This window comes from Sander lucioperca, chromosome 9 (genome assembly GCF_008315115.2).
Source record: "Sander lucioperca isolate FBNREF2018 chromosome 9, SLUC_FBN_1.2, whole genome shotgun sequence".
NCBI classification, from domain to species: domain Eukaryota; kingdom Metazoa; phylum Chordata; class Actinopteri; order Perciformes; family Percidae; genus Sander; species Sander lucioperca.
The window spans coordinates 27,193,423-27,204,461 of NC_050181.1; positions in this window are offsets into that span (position 1 = coordinate 27,193,423).

Genomic DNA, 11,039 nt, shown 5'->3' on the forward strand with positions numbered 1-11,039 from the left:
CCGAGCTCCTCACGGATGACTGAGCTTCTCACCCTATCTCTAAGGGAGACGCCAGCCACCCTCCTGAGGAAACCCATTTCGGCCGCTTGTACCCTGGATCTCGTTCTTTCGGTCATGACCCAGCCTTCATGACCATAGGTGAGGGTAGGAACGAAAACTGACCGGTAGATTGAGAGCTTTGCCTTCTGGCTCATTGACCATAATGTTATTTATCCTCATTCTCTCTTGAGCCAAAACGCAAACAAAGAGTATTTTCAATCTGCGATTTCAGATTTTGTTTTATTTTTATCTACACAAATTATATACCAATATGTTCGCACAGGCCTTGTGGTGCTCACGATGAGGACATTTCACTGATGCCACCTAAACTTTAGGCTGTCTGTCCCTTCTTTTCACAGGTCGCTCTCAGTGTCCGTTAATGGCAGCAGTCTAACAGCAGGTGATACGGTCGTTAGCTGATTACAGAGATCAAAGGGTCTCCGCTGTGTTTACAAACATGGCCACTGATTAGTAAGGATGACTCAGCATTTATACCAGACAGTCAAATTGCAATTACAGACAGTAATGTGAACATTAACAGAACATCACACACACACACACACACACACACACACACACACACACACACACACACACAAACACACACACACACACACACACACACACACACACACACACACACACACACACACACAAACACACACACACACACACACACACACACACACACACACACACACACACACACACAGGGCTAACCCTAAATAAAAGTTGTTATAGATCAACTCTTCAGCCTTTAGACCTCATCTGATGTTTTATCCTCATTCCAAAAAAGACACTTTAAGGAAACCTTGACTTCTTTTGAGTACGCTCAACCTCACTCAGTCCTTTCTGTGAAACTCCCATTTGAACGTTTTAAATTGCTTATATCTTACATATGTTTAAAGGTAACTACCTTTTTTTCCACCTGGACCTCATTTCCCCATGCATTTGCGTCTAATAGACTGATGTGACCAAAAATATTTGAATTTGGTCCAGTATTGAGCGGGATTGCAATTACGAGGAACGCAACTCGAGAAAAAGGCCTTCAGGATGTCAGTTGTTTCGGAGTAGGCTACAGAAATCATAGGCTCCTGTTATCTAAAGGTTTGTCAGTGTCATGGTTCAATATTTAAAAGATTTAGACAATGTGGATGAGGTTTTTATAATTGGATGGCCACCTGTATTCACATGAGCCAGAGTACAACGTTACGGATGAAGAGAGAGAGAGAGGAGAAGGGTGAAGCAGCGGCTGGAGGGCTGCGGGGCTCGGGATATTGGTAGTGCTCCCGTGGGTGCTGTGCCCCTATATTCCCAAAGAATATGTTTTCAGGAGTGGGACCTGTTGCTGCCAGATATCTGTGGTCTGGATGTGTCCGGTGATTTACCTCGGACACAACGCTGTGTTACCACGTCAGAGGATTTCCCCCTCTAATCTACAGGGCTGTGAACCATGAGCAAACCGTTGTTTTTATTGAAAATCTTTTAGTTAACACAAAACCACGGATGTATTATAGACTAATGACCGCACGAAACACTGAGCAGCTGCAGCCCCTCTCTCTCCCCTCGTCCACTCTTCATCCGTAGCCTATTCTTCATCCATACATAGCCTACTCTGGCTCAAATTAATACAGGGGGCCATCCAATTATAACAATTTCATCCACATTGTCAAAATCTTTTAGATATTGAACCATGACACTGACAATCCTTTAGATAACAGGAGCCTATGATTTCTGTAGCCTACTCCGAATCAACAGACCTCCTGAAGGCCTTTTTCTCGAGTGGCGTTCCTGTCTCCACACCGCTGTCTTCAGACAAAAAGTAACGTCCCGATATCGATGATGTTGTCAGACACTTTTGTCAGACACACACACACACACACACACACACACACAGTGTCATTAGTGATGTCATCAATGTATATAGCCCGCTTCTTTTCAGGCAATATATTCATCTCTCAGCTCTTTAGGGTCATGCTTGTTTGTTCTATGCAACATGGATATGTCTGATAATAATACAAAGTATATATACTTACAGCCTTTTTAGTCAATTTATTTGAACGTCCACTGTTGACAGTATTAAAAGATTAGCTGTATTTCAACTCTTAGCTTATTAAGGTAATGCAGTTCAGCTTCCAACTGACAACTTATGTTTCAACTTCCAAGTTTTTCAGGAGTGCAGTGAAATGCATTTGAGATTTTTCAAACAATTTCTTTCATATTTCTGCATTTTCGTCAATGTTTCTCACAGTATTTGTAAGTCTTCCATACTTATTCATGATTTCAGTTAGAAAATAAATTCAGACCTCAAAATGTTCTACATCGTTTGGCATCGTTGAACTTTTAAAGCCAACAATTCAGTTTAGCATCAGCTTTTCAAAAAACCTTTAAATATTCCACATCTTTTATACATTATTTGTTTTTCCACTTTTTTTTTCATGCTAATTAAAATCATTCATACTTTTCCATCTATCCTCACTACTTCACCTTCTTCTTATGGATTTAAGCTATTAATCCAGTTTAGCTTTAGAAATTTAGCTATTCAGCATTCTAGAATTCAGAAATGCATTTTCTAGTTAATTTAATTATTTGTATAGTTTTCTGTTTCAGATCTTTTATTATTGTTTCTCTGTGATGTTAAGAAAAGAAAGTTCAGCTCAGTTCAGTGTGTTTGTGACCAGTGTTAGCGTATCGCTCAGACCTAGTATACTACTGCTCTTCATCACTACTCCATGCTGCACATACTCACCCTCTCATTATGTTACTGAATTTGTGCACTTACATACAATGGTACTGTTACCACACTGCACATAGCTGTACATACTGTCCATATATATATGTTTCTGAATAATATATATATATATATATATATATATATATATATATATATATGAGTATGAGTATGATGATGTCAGACTATCTATTTGTAATGTCTGTAATGTCTAACTGTAATGTCTAACTGTAATGTCTGTAATGTCTAACTGTAATGTCTGTAATGTCTAACTGCAATGTCTGTAATGTCTAACTGTAATGTCTAACTGTAATGTCTGTAATGTCTAACTGTAATGTCTGTAATGTCTAACTGTAATGTCTGTAATGTCTAACTGTAATGTCTGTAATGTCTGTAATGTCTAACTGTAATGTCTAACTGTAATGTCTGTAATGTCCTGTAATGTCTAACTGTAATGCCTGTAATGTCTAACTGTAATGGCTGTAATGTCTAACTGTAATGTCTGTAATGTCTAACTGTAATGTCTGTAATGTCTAACTGTAATGTCTAACTGTAATGCCTGTAATGTCTAACTGTAATGTCTGTAATGTCTAACTGCAATGTCTGTAATGTCTAACTGCAATGTCTGTAATGTCTAACTGTAATGTCTGTAATGTCTAACTGTAATGTCTGTAATGTCTAACTGTAATGTCTGTAATGTCTAACTGTAATGTCTGTAATGTCTAACTGTAATGTCTGTAATGTCTAACTGTAATGTCTGTAATGTCTAACTGTAATGTCTGTAATGTCTAACTGCAATGTCTGTAATGTCTAACTGTAATGTCTGTAATGTCTAACTGTAATGTCTGTAATGTCTAACTGTAATGTCTGTAATGTCTAACTGTAATGTCTGTAATGTCTAACTGTAATGCCTGTAATGTCTAACTGTAATGTCTGTAATGTCTAACTGTAATGTCTGTAATGTCTAACTGTAATGGCTGTAATGTCTAACTGTAATGGCTGTAATGTCTAACTGTAATGTCTAACTGTAATGTCTGTAATGTCTAACTGTAATGTCTGTAATGTCTAACTGTAATGTCTGTAATGTCTAACTGTAATGTCTGTAATGTCTAACTGCAATGTCTGTAATGTCTAACTGTAATGTCTGTAATGTCTAACTGTAATGTCTAACTGTAATGTCTGTAATGTCTAACTGCAATGTCTGTAATGTCTAACTGTAATGTCTGTAATGTCTAACTGTAATGTCTGTAATGTCTAACTGTAATGTCTGTAATGTCTAACTGTAATGTCTAACTGTAATGTCTGTAATGTCTAACTGTAATGTCTGTAATGTCTAACTGTAATGTCTGTAATGTCTAACTGTAATGTCTGTAATGTCTAACTGTAATGTCTGTAATGTCTAACTGTAATGTCTGTAATGTCTAACTGTAATGTCTGTAATGTCTAACTGTAATGTCTGTAATGTCTAACTGTAATGTCTGTAATGTCTAACTGTAATGTCTGTAATGTCTAACTGTAATGTCTGTAATGTCTAACTGTAATGTCTGTAATGTCTAACTGTAATGTCTGTAATGTCTAACTGCAATGTCTGTAATGTCTAACTGTAATGTCTGTAATGTCTAACTGTAATGCCTGTAATGTCTAACTGTAATGTCTGTAATGTCTAACTGCAATGTCTGTAATGTCTAACTGTAATGTCTGTAATGTCTAACTGTAATGTCTGTAATGTCTAACTGTAATGTCTAACTGTAATGCCTGTAATGTCTAACTGTAATGTCTGTAATGTCTAACTGTAATGTCTGTAATGTCTAACTGTAATGTCTGTAATGTCTAACTGCAATGTCTGTAATGTCTGTAATGTCTAACTGTAATGGCTGTAATGTCTAACTGTAACGGCTGTAATGTCTAACTGTCATGTCTAACTGTACTGTCTGTAATGTCTAACTGGAATGTCTGTAATGTATAACTGTAATGTCTGTAATGTCTGTAATGTCTAACAGTAATGTCTGTAATGTCTAACTGTAATGTCTAACTGTAATGTCTGTAATGTCTAACTGCAATGTCTGTAATGTCTAACTGTAATGTCTGTAGTGTCTAACTGTAATGTCTAACTGTAATGTCTGTAATGTCTAACTGCAATTTCTTTAATGTCTAACTGTAATGTCTGTAATGTCTAACTGCAATGTCTGTAATGTCTAACTGTAATGTCTATAATGTCTAACTGTAATTGCTGTAATGTCTAACTGTAATGGCTGTAATGTCTAACTGCAATGTCTGTAAAGTCTAACTGTAATGGCTGTAATGTCTAACTGTAATGTCTGTAATGTCTAACTGTAATGTCTAACTGTAATGCCTGTAATGTCTAACTGTAATGTCTGTAATGTCTAACTGTAATGTCTGTAATGTCTAACTGTAATGCCTGTAATGTCTAACTGTAATGTCTGTAATGTCTAACTGTAATGTCTAACTGTAATGTCTGTAATGTCTAACTGTAATGTCTGTAATGTCTAACTGTAATGTCTGTAATGTCTAACTGCAATGTCTGTAATGTCTAACTGTAATGGCTGTAATGTCTAACTGTAATGCCTGTAATGTCTAACTGTAATGTCTGTAATGTCTAACTGTAATGTCTATGTGTAATGTCTAACTGTAATGTCTGTAATGTCTAACTGCAATGTCTGTAATGTCTAACTGTAATGTCTGTAATGTCTAACTGTAATGTTTAACTGTAATGTCTGTTATGTCTAACTGTAATGTCTAACTGTAATGCCTGTAATGTCTAACTGTAATGCCTGTAATGTCTAACTGTAATGTCTGTAATGTCTAACTGTAATGTCTAACTGTAATGCCTGTAATGTCTAACTGTAATGTCTGTAATGTCTAACTGTAATGTCTGTAATGTCTAACTGTAATGTCTATGTGTAATGTCTAACTGTAATGTCTGTAATGTCTAACAGCAATGTCTGTAATGTCTATGTGTAATGTCTAACTGTAATGTCTGTAATGTCTAACAGCAATGTCTGTAATGTCTAACTGTAATGCCTGTAATGTCTAACTGTAATGCCTGTAATGTCTAACTGTAATGTCTGTAATGTCTAACTGTAATGTCTAACTGTAATGCCTGTAATGTCTAACTGTAATGTCTAACTGTAATGCCTGTAATGTCTAACTGTATTGCCTGTAATGTCTAAATGTAATGTCTGTAATGTCTGTAATGTCTAACTGTAATGTCTAACTGTAATGCCTGTAATGTCTAACTGTAATGTCTAACTGTAACGTATGTGTAATGTCTAACTGTAATGTCTAACTGTAATGCCTGTAATGTCTAACTGTAATGCCTATAATGTCTAACTGTATTGCCTGTAATGTCTAAATGTAATGTCTGTAATGTCTGTAATGTCTAACTGTAATGCCTGTAATGTCTAACTGTAATGTCTGTAATGTCTAACTGTAATGTCTAACTGTAATGTCTAACTGTAATGTCTGTAATGTCTAACTTCAATGTCTGTTATGTCTAACTGCAATGTCTAATGTCTAACTGTACTGTCTGTAATGTCTAACTGCAATGTCTAACTGCAATGTCTAATGTCTAACTGTACTGTCTATAATGTCTAACTGTAATGTCTGTAATGTCTAACAGCAATGTCTGTAATGTCTAACTGTAATGGCTGTAATGTCTAACTGTAATGTCTGCAATGTCTAACTGTAATGTCTATGTGTAATGTCTAACTGTAATGTCTGTCATGTCTAACTGCAATGTCTGTAATGTCTAACTGTAATGTCTGTAATGTCTAACTGCAATGTCTGTAATGTCTAACTGTAATGGCTGTAATGTATAACTGTAATGTCTGTAATGTCTAACTGTAATGGCTGTAATGTCTAACTGCAAGGCCTGTAATGTCTAACTGTAATGTCTGTAATGTCTATGTGTAATGTCTAACTGTAATGTCAGTAATGTCTAACTGTAATGTCTGTGTAATGTCTAACTGTAATGTCTGTAATGTCTGTAATGTCTGTAATGTCTAACTGTAATGTCTAACTGTAATGCCTGTAATGTCTACACTGTAAATCCGAATTCGCTAACTCAACCTAAAAATTTTTTGAAACGGCTTGCACTCAAAACTTTTAATTTAGTACAGTATGGTAACATTAAAGTTTTGAGTACACTAAACATAAAATAAATGTGTCACATGAGTGTTATCTGAAAGGAAATTTATGTCAGTTTAACATAATTTTTTAGTCATGCAACAAAAATAATTAGTGTTTCCTTAACATATAATTCTACGTTATATTAACATAGAATGATCAGGTTGCTTAATGTGTATTTATATGTTTATTAAACACAAAAAGTGATGTGTCATAACTTGTTAATTTTATGTACAAACAACAATTAAGTATTGTAATTTTAAAGTCAAATGAACATAATTAGTTTCATTATTCAGCTATATCCCAATTTGCTCACTCTACTCAAATATTTTTTGGAAACGGCTTGCACACAAAACCTTTAATTTAGTACAGTATGGTAACATTAAGGTTTTGAGTACACTAAACATAAAATAAATGTGTCACATGAGTGTTATCTGAAAGGAAATTTATGTCAGTTTAACATAACTTTTTTTAGTCATGCAACAAAAATAATTAGTGTTTTCTTAACATATAATTCTACGTTATATTAACATATAATTATCAGGTTGCATAATGTGTATTTTTATGTTTATTAAACTCAAAAAGTTATGGCAGAAAAAGGCTATAGCAGAGATAGCATGAGTGCTTGGCTGTGGCCACCCAAGGGCCCCATGCTAAGTAGGGGCCATTCTAAAGCCGCTGATCTTGCATCACTTTACACGAAAGGACCACTAGTGAAGTGACATACTGCAGCTTAATGGCTGAAGGAAGCCTATTACTGCTTGAAGTCTAACTCTGCAATACTCCAGCTCTTATCAAATGTAACAGTCACTTAACTCATGGTTACAAATGTAAATCAGCACAACAATGACAACAGGCAACAAAAATTCTAAGCAGACACGTTTAATAAATGGAATTCATAAAGTTACATTTGTATTTTGAACAAACTGCAAACTTTTCAGCAAATTTTAACAGAACTCTATTTACCGCCTTGCATCATGGGAATTGACCAGCCAATGAACCAATTGCATCTGACTGCAGTACGCAGTACGTTGGGCTAAATGTGGGCGGAGCTAAACATTTGACTTTTGAAAAGTACTTTCCATTTCATTTTGAGAAGAGTGAAATGCCAAATTCACAATGTTTTTAGTGTGTAAATTGAACACTTTTTAGACATTTTGTTCAACGAGAAAGTAACTGCTTGTCAAATGAACATTAAACAACTGAGTAGATATTTTTACACCAATTTGTAAGTTCAAACAACTAATAAAATGTAAACCTAATGCACGAATTCTATGCTGTCCAATGAGCTTAACAATATATGCCATTTTAACACTAAATATTAATGTTGTATCAAATTAAACATTATAACACAAATTTTATGTGTCCCTTCTATTCAAACATTTTAAGTTAGACAAACAAAGAAATGGAAGTTGTTCTCAACCTTTAAATTAAACGTTGCTTTGACTAGTTAAAAATTAATTATATGTACTAAAAAATAATACGTTGGCAAAAACACAAAACATTGTGGCAGTTTCATGTTAAAACAGCACACAATGTTTGTGTTCAGCATAACTCTGGAACTTGTGTTGTAATTATGTGTTTTTGTTGTGTTAAGTGAACACAATATTTTCATTTTGTTGAACATGAAAGTCACCGCTTGTCATATGAACATAAAAACATTGAGTACATATTTTGACAACCTTTTTTTAGGTTTAGTTAACTATAAAAATATATGCTAAGTGCACAGTATATGTGTTGTTAATTGGCCTTGAACTAATTATGTGATGTTGACGTTATACATTTAAGTAGAATGAACTCAAAAGTCAAAAATTGTTGACTTAACATAAAAAAATTATGTCAAACTCACATGGGATGATGTTTTGTGTCAAATGAGCATACATTTTTTTATGTTGTTTTGACAATCCTGAACATTTGTGTGGACATAACATTAAAATTTTGTGTCATCGATGGATTGGGGTTTACAGTGTAACGGTAATGCCTGTAATGTCTAACTNTGTCTAACTGTAATGTCTGTAATGTCTAACTGTAATGTCTGTAATGTCTAACTGTAATGCCTGTAATGTCTAACTGTAATGCCTGTAATGTCTAACTGCAATGTCTGTAATGTCTAACTGTAATGTCTGTAATGTCTAACTGTAATGGCTGTAATGTCTAACTGTAATGTCTGTAATGTCTAACTGTAATGTCTGTAATGTCTAACTGCAATGTCTGTAATGTCTAACTGTAATGGCTGTAATGCCTGTAATGTCTAACTGTAATGTCTGTAATGTCTAACTGTAATGCCTGTAATGTCTAACTGCAATGTCTGTAATGTCTAACTGTAATGTCTGTAATGTCTAACTGCAATGTCTGTAATGTCTAACTGTAATGGCTGTAATGTCTAACTGTAATGTCTGTAATGTCTAACTGCAATGTCTGTAATGTCTAACTGTAATGTCTGTAATGTCTAACTGCAATGTCTGTAATGTCTAACTGTAATGTCTAACTGTAATGTCTGTAATGTCTAACTGCAATGTCTGTAATGTCTAACTGTAATGGCTGTAATGTCTAACTGTAATGTCTGTAATGTCTAACTGTAATGGCTGTAATGTCTAACTGTAATGTCTGTAATGTCTAACTGTAATGTCTGTAATGTCTAACTGCAATGTCTGTAATGTCTAACTGTAATGGCTGTAATGTCTAACTGTAATGCTGTAATGTCTAACTGTAATGGCTGTAATGTCTAACTGTAATGACTGTAATGTCTAACTGTAATGTCTGTAATGTCTAACTGTAATGTCTGTAATGGCTGTAATGTCTAACTGCAATGTCTGTAATGTCTAACTGTAATGTCTGTAATGTCTAACTGTAATGTCTGTAATGTCTAACTGTAATGTCTGTAATGTCTAACTGTAATGTCTGTAATGTCTAACTGTAATGTCTGTAATGTCTAACTGTAATGGCTGTAATGTCTAACTGTAATGTCTGTAATGTCTAACTGCAATGTCTGTAATGTCTAACTGTAATGGCTGTAATGTCTAACTGTAATGTCTGTAATGTCTAACTGTAATGTCTGTAATGTCTAACTGCAATGTCTGTAATGTCTAACTGTAATGGCTGTAATGTCTAACTGTAATGGCTGTAATGTCTAACTGTAATGTCTGTAATGTCTAACTGTAATGTCTGTAATGTCTAACTGTAATGTCTGTAATGGCTGTAATGTCTAACTGTAATGTCTGTAATGTCTAACTGCAATGTCTGTAATGTCTAACTGTAATGTCTGTAATGTCTAACTGCAATGTCTGTAATGTCTAACTGTAATGGCTGTAATGTCTAACTGTAATGCCTGTAATGTCTAACTGTAATGTCTGTAATGTCTAACTGTAATGTCTGTAATGTCTAACTGTAATGTCTGTAATGTCTAACTGTAATGTCTGTAATGTCTAACTGTAATGTCTGTAATGTCTAACTGCAATGTCTGTAATGTCTAACTGTAATGTCTGTAATGTCTAACTGTAATGTCTGTAATGTCTAACTGTAATGTCTGTAATGTCTAACTGTAATGGCTGTAATGTCTAACTGCAATGTCTGTAATGTCTAACTGTAATGTCTGTAATGTCTAACTGCAATGTCTGTAATGTCTAACTGTAATGGCTGTAATGTCTAACTGTAATGTCTGTAATGTCTAACTGCAATGTCTGTAATGTCTAACTGTAATGTCTGTAATGTCTAACTGCAATGTCTGTAATGTCTAACTGTAATGCCTGTAATGTCTAACTGTAATGTCTGTAATGTCTAACTGTAATGTCTGTAATGTCTAACTGTAATGTCTGTAATGTCTAACTGTAATGTCTGTAATGTCTAACTGTAATGGCTGTAATGTCTAACTGTAATGTCTGTAATGTCTAACTGTAATGTCTGTAATGTCTAACTGTAATGTCTAACTGTAATGTCTGTAATGTCTAACTGCAATGTCTGTAATGTCTAACTGTAATGTCTGTAATGTCTAACTGTAATGGCTGTAATGTCTAACTGTAATGTCTGTAATGTCTAACTGTAATGTCTGTAATGTCTAACTGTAATGTCTGTAATGTCTAACTGTAATGTCTGTAATGTCTAACTGTAATGTCTGTAATGTCTA